Source organism: Ambystoma mexicanum, chromosome 10 (genome assembly GCF_040938575.1).
Source record: "Ambystoma mexicanum isolate Mex_15411 chromosome 10, UKY_AmexF1_1, whole genome shotgun sequence".
Lineage (NCBI taxonomy): Eukaryota > Metazoa > Chordata > Amphibia > Caudata > Ambystomatidae > Ambystoma > Ambystoma mexicanum.
This window is the reverse complement of record NC_090932.1, coordinates 136124267-136136945: the sequence shown is the minus strand read 5'-3', so window position 1 is coordinate 136136945 and position 12679 is coordinate 136124267. Positions and strand designations below refer to the sequence as shown.

Sequence of the window (12679 nt, the reverse complement as noted above, 5' to 3'; positions counted from 1 at the left end):
TTGTCAAGACGTCGCCATTACCTTTCGGCTACATCACTGTAAAAGATGTTATGTTACTCCTAATGGACACTTCAGCGTATGGACAAAGTGGGCCGGCGCGATCATCCCACAGAACTATTACGGGCAGGTGCCAGTCACAAGCAGCTGCATTTGGCGGCTGAAGAACCCATCACTCGGCATCTGGAAACCATGACATGCACCGTATGGAAGGATATAGCTGGTCGGGAAAGGTTAAAGAAAACGCATATCAATAACCAACCTTTACCAAACAATGGGAACTAAGACACAAATCGAAGTTGACATACATACAACTTTAAGTAAATTGTATGGTTCAACATGGGTAAATCTAGGAACAGCCTAGATAGTACTGCAGGTACCAAGCCAAATGTAATGTGCAAGCCTTTGAAAATGCCACCTCGTGATTTCAGAAAAGACCATCAGAACGTGCAAAGGGATACAGCAACCGATGTGGCCAAACATGACATTTTAAAGGGAAAATAATAGCGTTCAATAAGGGTGACTCAACGCATAGCCTGAGAACATGGAGAATGTGAACTCTCGGTAAGGGGGAAATAAATAACAACTGCATAGAAAGGTAATACTTCAGTAATATTGTCAAAAATAATGGTCTGGTAACATAAAAGTTCAAACTCAGTGCGGTGTGCAGTCGTCAAAATTAAACTTAAATGATATGTACCGCCTCCATTGCGTTAGGTAAAGTGAGACAGCAATGTTTTTGCCCCAAAGAATCTTTGTGAAGTGATATTTCATGTGCCTTACAAACGTTTTTGAAACATAACCTTATCAAATGGTATGTGTTGCAAACTTTCACTCCCTGCATTCTTACTGATTTTTCCCCGTATTTCAAGGTAAAAAAACAATGGACCCTTAAGGGTTCAGTTGGATGCTCGGCCCTACTGAGCTCGAAACCAAAAAAGCAAAGCAAGTGACCTTGCCTCAGAATGCAAATACATTCTCACTTCGCAACAACATAGCAAAATCCATTCATGAGAACCGCTACTCCCGTGCACTTGCTGAACCACTGTTGCCAGCAAATAGTGCAGGTAGCTGTGTCAGATTTTAAACTGCAGGACGCAAGTCTCACAGCAATAGTATTGTTAAAGCATTGCAAGACAGACGCAGAGATTCTTCGCCGTATATTGAGCATCTACTGCCACTTTACTGTTTGGTGTTTTGGTAACATGAAAACACCACTTTGTGACTTCCTGCTGCCACAGCCCATCCCAGCCTCATTAACGCTCACCTTCCGAAACAGTGTTTCGTTAGTGTAACAAGTGCAATGGTGGCTGCGTTTGTATGTGTTAGGGGCGATGTCCACGTACACCAAAACACGAACGAAAGATGTCGGCCGCAGCGAAAGATTCTCACGCACTTCATGCTGTTCCACAACCAATCAGTAAAGGGGGCACATGTTTGCGGACATGACGCTATGGATTAGCCAATCAATTTCTTGTCCGCGGAGCGAACGGGGAAGTGGGTTTGCGGAGCGGGCATAGATATGTGTAATTTTTGGAGACATACTTTTTGATCGTTTTAAAGGAAAGTACTGGATGGATTGTCATCACATTTAGAAAAGCACGCTTTCGGGACATAGCTCCTGCCCCTGCTGCAAATGTGGTGAAAATCGTCCGCCCACTTGGACTATAGGCGTGCGCAAAGTTTTTCCCCCTGCAGTCTATGGGAAAAAGATGTTTTGGGACCCCCCCGACAACTTTTCCCCCAGTGGACCAAACATCACCAAACTTTGCAAAAAAAAATCAGAGTGGCCCATATACATTTTTTGGTGAGGATTTGTCCAAGGGGAGCAGAGTTATAAGCCACCCAAAAGGTGCTCTTCCTATGGAGTCTTGGGTGTAAGGCCATACATATTTCAATGTATGGGTGTGCAGTATATAAAACCCATAGTGGCCTATAACTCCAGTGCTTATAACTTTCTTCTTTCCCAAGACTCTAGGGCCTGGCCACAAACACCACAGCATATCACACCAATTGTGGCTTGTAACTGCACTACGTACAAAGTTGGTCTTGGGTGCATGGCCTTCGGCCATGCATCCAAGACTGAAGGCCCTTCCCACAACCACCTCCTTGATGGTCGATAGTACGGGTGTATGTATAGCTGTGATATGCTGCAGTGGTTGTTGCCAGAGCCTAGAGTCTTGGGTGTATGTCCATAGATATTTAAATGTATGGGTGTGCACTGGCATATAATTGCAGTGCTTATAACTTTGTTATTTGGTGCATGGCCGGGTGTATCTATTGCTGGGATATGCTGCAGTGGTTGTGGCCAGAGGGTAGAGGCTTGGGTGTAAGGCCATAAATATTTGAGTGTGTGGGTGTGTAGTGTATGAAAACCATAGTGGCTTATAGCTCCAGTGCTTTTAACTTTGTTCTTGGGTGCAGGCCTGCAGTACTTTGCTTTAAATCCAAATGCTGCCCCTGGGCTGAAATGGTCACCTCTTGCCTGCCAAACATGGCCTTCATACTGTTGAGGAAGGCAGGGTGCGAATCAAGGATGGGGCTGTTCATAGTGACTAAAGGAGTGGTCAAGTCAAGGCAGATCCCTTAGATGGAGATCATTTGGCCCACTCTGTCTCTATCCTTAGGGAAGTAGCCTGCCTTGAATATGAATTGGATGGTACACAAATTGAGGCATTACTTCAGCTTCTGTGGGTTCTCATCGTACTTTCCACTTGGGAGAGGTCTTGGGGGTATTTCAGCAAGCACTTGAGGGTCTAACTAATTGCTGCTGTAGAGCTAGGATATTTTGTTTTAGGGTCTGGACTTCTGCTGTAAGATTCTGCACTTCAGACACTAGCTGTTGTAGTTGATCCCTTATCTCGGATTTAGGCGTTGCTAACTGTTATACTTTCATTTCTGACAAGTATGTAATAGAGAAGATAATCACAATGGAAGAGAATGACAACTATAACTGCCACGGATGCCGCCAAGAATCACCCTACAGTCCATGATCCTTCCCCAGCTGGATGCTGGAAGGTCAGAGGTTTTACGAAAACCCTGTGCTGGGGAAATAGAAACTGTGGCATGGTTCGTGGAGATAGAGGAATGCTGTCGCTTGACACCATAGGAAATTACTTCTTCTGACAGACCCAGTCCTTCAGAGCTGACAAGCGGAAGAGCCGGGAGAGCAGCAAACAGGATGGATAAGGTTTTAATGCAGTTTAGCGTCGGATAACCTAATGTTGTACAAAAGTGATTGCAGAGGCATACCGTGATCTCGGGTCTGCAGTCAGAATGTAGAGCAGGCAGCAGAGATGCAGTAAACATAGGAGGGGGACTCTCGCATCTGAAGCACAAATGCACTTTGGATTCCATGCTGTGACTCTACAAGAGTGTCAACCTGCTTCTGGCATGGCTCCTGTGTGGGACCTAGAACTCTACATGGCATTGCAGTGGCCATGTTGGAGGGATGTGCTCCGACATAACACATCCCACTAAACAATCACACAGCAGTCTTTTCATCTCTATAATGCCTCCCACACACCCATCATTTTTATACAATAATACATGCAAACACATTCCACACCTTTGAAACACACACTTTCTTTTTTCCCCCCAACAGATACAACAGAATGTCTGCTAAAAAACGAACTCCGTAGAAAACATAGACAATGTAGAGCAGATACAAATAAGAACAATCCATATAGACATCAACCTCTAAAACAATTAATGGAAAAGATTCAAACAGCTGATAACAGGACTTGAGTAAAAATGCAAGCCCCACTTTCGAAATATAAAAGTAAAAAAGCTGTAGAAATGAAAGTAGATCTAACAATTAACCTAACACCAAATCAACCAATGTTAGCGTAGCCATGGTAAAAAATTCCAGAAAATACATTTTGCCAAAATATTTCCAGCGTGTTCTTAACAATCCTAATTGACAGAACATTTCTACTAAAGACAATCTTGTTTATTCTAATATTAAACAGAATAAAACCACTAACTAAATTCATCAATAAACTACAAAAAGTACTTCTCAACATACGCAATGCCGATATATTTATATCTATTCAAACCTTCATGACGGTGAATGGTTTCACACAAGCAGCACAGATCCATATTTCAATGAAGAGGCTTATAAATAAAAACAAATGTACCCAATTGCCATAGATAATAATGGTCAAGGCTATGAAGTGGTAGGAGACACCATCATGGCAAAAGAAACCCTTACAGAAAAATGTCCCCAACAAACATTCAAACATTCAACTAATTTTTCCTTTTTCCCAAACAAACCATCCAGTGTACAAATGGACATGCAGCTCAATATGTAACGTGTGCCAACAATCCTTCACATCTTGACAATTCCTTAATCACTGTGTGAAACTAAAAGATAAAAGTAGAATCAAAACTTTAAAAACCATAGACTCCTGCCCAGTCAACATTCACACTGGACTGCAAGGACAATCATTAGCCTGCTTTCAGGAACTGCTTGCAAAGGCACCTTCCATCACATCAAAATGTTGCCTAAATCAACCAAATAATTGACTTCTCCAAGTTTTCCCACAACCTCGAAGGGTCCAATCCATTTGTCCTGCAAGGCCCACCCGCTTTCAAGTTTTCTGAAGCTTCTGTCATCATGTGTGTCATTCTCCTTCGGAGAATTAACACATAGTCATTGACTCTACCTGGCTTGTAGGAAGGAGCACTCTCCAACCCTTCTTTGATTAGGGCCAATGGACCTCTAACTGGATGTCCATAGAGAAGCTCAAAGGGGCTGAATCCAACCCCTTCCTGAGGGACTTCTCTATAAGCAAATAGAAGGCATGGCAGTAGAAGGACCAACTTTCTTCTAAGCGGTTCTTCTAAAGCAGCTATCATGCTCTTCATAGTTCTATTAAACCTCTCTACCAACCCATTCATCTGGGGATGGTAGGCAGTTGAGTACCTGTTGGTCACTCCACAGATTCTTCAGATGGCCTGCATGTAGTGGGACATACAATTAGATCCTCTGTGAGAAATAACCTCCTTAGGAAAACCTACTCTGGTAAAAATACCAAGTTGGGCCTTAGTTAACAGTCCTCATAGGTATAGCTTCAGGATACCTGGTAGCAAGGTCTACCACAACCAATATAAATCGGTTGCCTGAAGATGTGGGAAGGTCCAAGGGACCAACAATGTCGATTCCTACCCTCTCAAAAGGAACCCCCACCACTTGGAGGTGCACCAAGGGAGCCACAATATTGGCTCCACTCTTCGCAGAAGTTTGACAAGTGTGACAGCTCCTACAGAATGTATCTACATCAGACCCCAACTTAGGCCAGTAGATATATAGAGAAATCCTTTCCTTGGTCTTCTTAAAACTTAAGTGACCAGCTAATCGAATCTCATAGGCTAACTGTAGGAACTGAGGTCTCACCTCCTGGGGCACTACAAGTCTCCTTTAGTCTCCTGGGGTAGACACAGTAGTTTCATTGTAGAGAAGGCCATCCTCCCAGTGTAGCCTGTGCTTCCCTGGCTCTTGTCCTTTCAACTGGGAAGCTGCCTGTTGGCAAAGTCCTTCAAGAGTAGGACACTCTCTTTGACCTCTGCTGAAGTCTGCCCTACAGGGGCCACCTTCTGCCAGTAAAGACTGCAGCTCAGGGTGGTCTTTAGGAATCGGGATATCCAACAGGGGGAAGGGCTTCTGCCAGCTCTGAATCTTCAGCAGCTGACTCAACCTCTACTGGTTGGGTCCCACACTCAGCCTCAGCTGGTGGAGTAGTCACAGGTGTGACTTTGCACTGTCCTATTGGGGATGTCCTTGTTAGATGCAAAGGAGTGCTATCTTTCTTGTTTCCTGAGACCTTGGGTTTCCCCTTTGTCTCTTTCTTCTTGGAAATAGAAGTTGGCTTTTCCTGTGAACTGGGTGTTATAGGTTCTTCTGTAACAACCCACTGAAAGTCATTTAAAGTGAGCTCTCTGGCATTCCTTGTCTGCTCCTGCTTCCCTTTACTGGGAGGCCTGGGGGTGCTTGATACAACTCCAAGAGTTGCTAAGTCATTCCCCAGCAGGACTCTCCCAGGCACCTCACATTGTACACTAACAGGTAATCTTATAGTCATGCGGTTGCACTGGATGAGAGCTGGTAGTATTGAAACCATTTGGTTAGGGCCTCCAGCAAGTTTAGTGGGGCCTGTGGGTGCCTTAGCAACATCCTCAGGTTTGAAGAAGTGTTCATCAACCAATGTGATGCTGGCCCCAGTGTCTCTAATGACAGGGGTCTCCTGACCATTTACAAGTACACACACCGTGTAGTATTCTTTTGTGTTATCTGGTATAGAGTTATACAAATCTATATTCTGCTGTTCCCACAGACCCAGGGGCACTAAAGAAACACTGCCAGAGACTCAAATGGGGTCTTCAGCAAATAGTTGAATATTCCCACTTGCCATATGTACTCCTGCCTCACGGATGAAAGCTAAGGAGGCCGTGTGGACCCCCTAAAGGTTTACCCTTGCATTTGGGATCCCCTTTCACATGGTCAATTGACCCACAAGCATAACATTTTGCAAACGTTTGACAAATGGGGGCTTCTGCTGACCTCCCTCTGGTTTGGCACCAGAGGTTTCACTAGACTGACCTGGTTTCCCATGTGGCTTACCCTTTTTCTGTTTGTGGCCCTCTTTTAAATTGGAGGTTTTAGAATTCTCTTTGTCATCTTTCTTGTGCTGCTTCCCCTCATCCTTTTTATGAGTGGCCCCAGAATCCTTGTGAGTAGCCCTGTTGGCAACCCACAAGTCAGCAGCTTTTGCTAGCTTCTTGGGATCAATCTCTTTAGAGTCAGCCAAGTGCTGTCTCAGCTCAGGGGATCAGGCATCAAAAATAGATTCTAACAAAAACAGATGTCTCATTCCTTCAAAAAATGTCACTCTGTAACCTTTAACCCAACCATCTAAGTTGTTCAAACATTCAGACACCCAGGTAGCCCAAGGGGTACCATCAGTCTTTTTTGAGGGTCCTCTTAAGGTACTGGGAAGGCGTTTTCCCAAATTTAGCTATCAAAGCTAGCTTCCCATTTTCATACGCCAATCGTTCAAGTTCCCCCACCTCCATTACAGCATCAGTTGGAACCTGGGGGAGCCTAGACAAGCCAAGGAATCAACTGATTCCCTATGAAACCCTGAACCCCATTGTTACATTCAAAAGCACCCAACCAATCCAAAATATCAAGTTTCACCCCATACATACTCACAGCTTCCTTAGACATGCAAGGTCTCTTAAGAAAGGCAGACCTAGAAGACTCAGGATGGAAACATTTTCAAGAGACAATTTCTTCATTTCAAGAGGATGTTGTAATTCTTTTCCCTTAGTTTGAGATCATGATGTTTTGCTTCAGCTTGGATTTGTAATCTTTTAAACTCTAACTCTAGTCTCATCTTTTCAAGAGAGAAACATTCTGGACTCAGTACTGGACCTGGTAGGGTCCCTGTGGCTAAAGGTTGAGGTTTAAGACCTTGTTGAGGTAAAGAGGGGCTCCCTTCCTGAGACTCCTCTAACTCGTCTGACTCTTCAACAATATTATAGTTAGACTCTGAATTATTATCATCCTCATCATTTTCCACATTTTCTGGTATAGCAGGGGTGACAGACCTACTACCCAGACTTTGGTTTTCTAACAATCTTGCAATACATTAATTTGTCTTTCATTTAACAGGGAGAGATCTGACTTTACACATTTCTTTCAGTTGCTCTACTGTCAAAATGATGAGAGCTTCCTGTCTGAAATTTTCCATATCTGGCATGTTACAATTGCTTTTCTAGTGGAGCTTAGCCTTGTGAAGGTTACAATTTGAACAAAGGTAAAGTAAACTCTAAATGTAACAACTCTACAATATATCCTCACTGCCTGCCACCAGTGTTATGCAAAGTTTGAATGCAGTACCCTCTCTGAACACTACAAACAACTATGACTACAGGCATAGGCAACATAGCCTTTGGTATACGCTTGTACTACACAGTTTCTGTAGCGTGTTCAGCAGACAGGCTTATCTCAAGAGGGGAAATGTGAGCTGTAGTGGAGTTACACAAAGATTCACAGTTACAGGTATTCAAATAAACTCTTACACTCAAGGCTTCTTGCATAAACAATTCATTATGTATTTATCAGTCAGTTATAAAGCCTTCTTTAGAAGGGAGCAAAAGAATAGTAACACACAAATATACTTCAATACTGTACGCTCTGAGTTTCTGGATCAGACAAGGCCCCTTTTGGATGGCCCACAGACACAACCAACACCCACAGGTGACTTCAGTAACAAGGGGGCTGCGGACATTAATACCTTACTGTTGGCATCCAGAATACTCTCAATAGTTTGTAAAAGGCAAAGGTTATTAGAACACAAGAAATTACAAATATTCTTAAGCAGGGCAAATACTTTCAAAAAGCAAGAGCAGAGTCATTCAATTCAATAGGTTAAGCCAAAGTCAATGGGCAAAAGTCTTTGGATGGGATGCAGCAGTTCAGGTAAGTAGGGAGGTAAGGTCCCGGGAGGATAGCTCAGTGGCAACGTGCTCGCCTTGGAAGCAAGATGACATGAAACAACACAGGTTCGATCCCTAGGTGCATGCTTAGAAACCTCTTGGTATTTAAGCACGTTATAAATATACAACTCAGACAACAAAAAACAAGAAAATTCTGTAACAGCGCCTTGATGCCCCCAGGCTGTGTGAGCGCTTTAAAAATGCAAATTAATAAATAAATAACATAAAATAAATGGAGAAGTCTTTGCACAAGTTCTTAGGAGTCTTTGATAAAACAGGAGATCCAAATGTAGGGCCATAAGCAGATTAGACTTGTGAGTTGCAGAAGTTACCAGCACTTTCACAGTAAGAGGTAAGTTCTATTATGCTAGTTTTACAATACCTTAGTAAAGAAGAAATATATGCAGCTGAAGACTTCTGTTCCTGTACAGCTCTGCAGATCTCACTGTTCCTGTGCCTTAGTCATGGGGACACGAGGGAGGACGTCGGGGGACTCCTGGACTGCATTGGCACCATCAAAGCTAGCAACCGGCAAACTTTACATTCAGTGGCTGTTTCGCGTTTCAGCTCCTTGCGGTACAGCAAATAGCAATAAGTGTGGTTCCTGGCTGTCAAGGTGGACTTTCTTCACATCTGAGATCCCGCACTCAACTGAGGGGGGTCAGGCTTGGTCAGTCCTGCTTCGTGGGAGTCCAGAGGATCTTCCAAAAGCTTTCGGCCAGCTTACAAGCAACACACACAATCTGGTTTCGCTCTCCCTGGCTCTACCGTTTCCTGCAGCACTCTGAGGAAATGCAACCAGCTCTGAGATGGGTGTCCAGGTAGCTTACTTGGGAGTTGATTGGCCCCACCAACTCAAAGGGAGAAGCCGTCCTTGCAGGGCTTCTATGTCGATGCGAACTTGGCGATTTGGACCTGCAGCAGGGCTTCACTGGGCAAACCAATGGTCCAGGAGTTGCAGCGCCATCCTCTTCAAGCTCTTCTTCGGTTTCTTCATCCAGTGGTCAACTCTGCCTTCCAAGACAAGAGACTTGCCTTTTATTCAGTTCTCTCCCATTCTTTCCAGCCAAGCTGCCACTCACCCAGCAGGGTGGCTGTCCTTGCCGGACAGTCAGCCAGCCAATCGTCACAGAGTACATTTGGGTCTCACAGGAAACTAAGCACAGGGGGTTTCGGACACCTCCCTCACTTCCTGTCTACCCCAGACACTCTGGAGCCAGAGGAGGTTTCACTGCAAAAGACCGCCAAAGGTAGGGTGTGCTGGGTCTAGAATTTTACAAGACTGAGTGAAGTCAATTTCACTCTACTGCTCTGGGAAACAATAGTTGATCCCAGAGAAGGTATTTAACCCTTGGAAAATCTGAAAGACTGCCCTGTGGCACTGCGCTGAAGGTGCTCTGTGACACAATTGTAAAAGATGATGCCTATGGGGTTGGTTAGACTCCATAACCAAAAAGAAACACAGTGTATAACATCACATCAAAATACACAAGAGAGTGGGAAAAAGGGTCTCACTCACTTAAAAAAATCAAGTCCTCAAAATCCAACAAAGTTGCTGGCGGTCTCTAAGGTAGAGGGAATGAGCACATTTTTGAGAATTCTCCCTAACAGTGAGGATTTGTCTAATGGCGCCAAAGTTATAAGCCGCCCAAAAAGTGTTCTTCCTATGAGTTGAGCAACATAACCATAACTACAAGACCGCTACTGCAGGCCGTGAAATATATATATATATATATATATATATATATATATATATATATATATATATATTCAGTGAAAAAACTTTGTTAAAAGGGACGTTATGGTTAAGTTGCGCTACTAAAAACCTATCTGAACCCTTTCTACTGAATTTGACGGTCCGCTGACATGTTCGGATAACAGTACCAGCACCTAAATACTCTGGGGGGGGGGGGTATGTGTAATTGTTATATCATAACATAGGAACATTTAAAAAATTCACAAAGCAGCACACATACAAAGTATATGTAGTAATACTTAAGAAATGTAACCCATATATGTAACACACTAACCATTCATTTAAATACAATATGTTCTAAAATGGAATATACCAAAAGAAGATAAAGTAGCTTCCAACATAATTACCTCACAGACACTCCACAACTAACAGCAAGACCAGACGTATAGACTACTGATTACATATCTTACCAGAAATAGTAAGTGCACTTAATTTTACTCATATATTTATAAACTTTCTACATTAGAAAAAAAAAACATATTACTCTTTGTTTTCTCACAGAAATGTGTAGTACTCTGGACTGGCTAGAGGACCATTTCCCACGAGACAAAATGTTAGAAGATAGTCCACCTAAAGGTACACACTTTACTATATAAACCAATTAATACATATTATTTTGTATACATTCAACATATACATTTATTTTTACAGACCCTACAAAAATTGCAACCTCCAAAGAAAAAGAAGCAGTGGATAACACTCTTGAACAAATTACCCACAAAATGGACCAACTTATGGCAAATTTTACGGATTTAAAGAACTTTGTGGAAGATCACCTAAAACCACCAACAACATACCATTGTCCCACCTGTACTTGTCCCCCCTCACCATATCCCATTCATTTAACCCCAAACTCTCTCCATGGACCACAACATTTTGATGAGATTTCCATCCCTTCTTCATCTGATCCCACTTATATTGAAAACCCTAATTCTCCTGTTTTTGTTTCCATTTCAGCCCCACCTTCTCAGTCATAGATTGTTTATATATGTTAAATAAAGTTACTTTTTTATATTGTGTTGTAATTACTTTCAGTTCTGTGTGGTAAAACCAATTTAGGTGTCCACGGACAGCGCGGTTGTTCGGAAATGTTCATAAATAAACGAAAATGTAAGTGTCCTGAGGACACTATATCTGTCCGTAATGTTCTCATGCAAGTTGAAAATGTTCTAAGAACACTCGTAGTGTCCTGAAATGTTTGTAAATAAACGAAAATGGAGGTGTCCTTAAGAACACTGTGCCTGTTCGTAGTGTTCGCTAGCAAGTTGAAACTGTTCTAAGAACACTTGTGGTGTCCTGAATTGTTCGTAAATAAACGAAAATGGAGGTGTGCTTGAGACGCTATGTCTGTCCATATTGTGCACAAGTAAATTAAACTGTGCTAAGAACAAACGGCTGTCCGTAACTGTTTGTTTCACGTGTGGTGCACTTTTAATTAGTTCAGGACCCAAACACTGTCCGTAGAACATCAACACGCATGCGCAAAACAATGTCCGTACATTGGGCGTCCTGCGGACGGCTGCTACCTTAGCGAACATGCTCATGAAACAATCATGTGACCGCGCCACGCTGATCGCGTGTTCTGAATGCGGACACTGTTCGTGTCCCCGAACACTTTAAAAGTACATTTCCAAGTAATCCACAATATTTCTCATTAAAAACTCAACATACCACAAATCCCACATACTAATCCTAAATTTCCACATAGTTTTTGTGACTTTTTGAACCTTTTTTGGTGTTCGATCTATTTTGCGGACGGCGCGCATGTCCGCGAACCGTGCACAAGCACCCCTATAAAAGACCACGCCCTAGAGCTCATTCTCATTGTCTGTAACGCTCACCTGATTCTCGCAGAGGCGCCGGTCTTGACTGGGCGACTACCGTATCTTCAAAGGTGATGTGTAGCACCCGGTTGGCTCTTTGGGCTGGACCTCTGTGCACTGTATGCCTGACGTGTAGAGTAAGATGTCTGCAGATAGAAAATATGGGGTTAATGAACTGGGGTTATTGGGGTGTCCCTATCTCTTTCCTCTTCTCCTCTCCTGTAGACCCCCAAAGGTTAACGCTCTCACCTTAGGTAAGTGAATGCCGAGCTCTCCATCTGCCTCAGGGCAGGGTGCTGTAACCAGTTTCTTCACTGGATAGGTAGCGCAGGCCTCTTGACTTCAGAGGACTGCTGTCCGTCGTTTACTGCACGAACGGTAAGTTTCGAGTCATTCAAATGTCTTTAAAGTCTTTAGTAATGATGTCTCTTGTTTTGCAGGGTTCCGGCGATGGCGGATGACGGGCTGAAGTGAGTTGAAGATGGAGCCCGTGTGATGAATAGAAGCGCCTGGAAGCACGTAAGTAAGCGCTTGTTGCCTGCTTCACTATGCCCTCTAACTGTCTTTTTATTTTGCAGGTACGAGTTCGGAGCGGCTGCAG

General features: G+C 43.3%; 1 protein-coding gene across 4 annotated transcripts in view; it reads right to left on the bottom strand.

Moving 5' to 3' along the window:
* The window catches only part of ZMAT4 (zinc finger matrin-type 4), a 2593958-nt gene that overhangs the window by 1950839 nt on the left and 630440 nt on the right, over positions 1–12679 (bottom strand). The window lies entirely within an intron of this gene.